The sequence below is a fragment of the Mastomys coucha genome, chromosome X (assembly GCF_008632895.1).
Source record: "Mastomys coucha isolate ucsf_1 chromosome X, UCSF_Mcou_1, whole genome shotgun sequence".
Classification (NCBI taxonomy): Eukaryota; Metazoa; Chordata; class Mammalia; order Rodentia; family Muridae; genus Mastomys; species Mastomys coucha.
In genome coordinates, this window is record NC_045030.1 from 156,295,966 (window position 1) to 156,296,735 (window position 770).

Here is a 770-nt window from a genome sequence, read left to right on the forward strand (position 1 = left end):
TGTGTGTATGTGTGTGTGAGAGAGGGGGGGGTTGGAGGCAAACATCTGTATTCTCTGAGGCACCTCACTTGCTGTAAAGGTTTTATTATATTTATTTATTGCATGTGTGCATGTGTATATGTATGTGTGTATATGTTTGTGAAGCGACAAACATCCTTACCTGCATATCCATCTCACTGGACATATAGATTTAATTTTAATTACCTTATTTTTGAGTCAAAGTTTCATCCTGTGCTTTTGCCTGACCTGGAACTGGCTTAGTAACCGAATTCCAGTCTTCTGTTAGAGCATCAAGCAGTCTTAACTTCTGAGCCATCTCTTCAGATCGAATTAAAGAAATGTGTGTGTGTGTGTGTGTGTGTGTGTGTATTATTGGCTCAGGACCCCCCAAACCAACTTCTCAGCCCAAAGGAGATTTTATTTGTCCTAGAGGGACAGAGGGCAGGGAATAAGAGACAAAGACAGGAACTAGAGGACTAGGAAGAGAGGGAACAATGGAGAAAGGGAAAAGGTATTTGCCTAGATAGAGAGGAGACAGACGTGGTCCATAGGCAAATGGCGTTTTTTTTTTTTTAAAGACTTATTTATTGTTATACATAAGTACACTGTAGCTGTCTTCAGCCACACTAGAAGAGGGCATCAGATCTCATTACAGGTGGTTGTAAGCCACCTTGTGGTTGCTGGGATTTGAACTCAGGACCTTCGGAAGAGCAGTCGGTGCTCTTACCCGCTGAGCAATCTCACCAGACACCCCCCCCCCATGGCCGTTT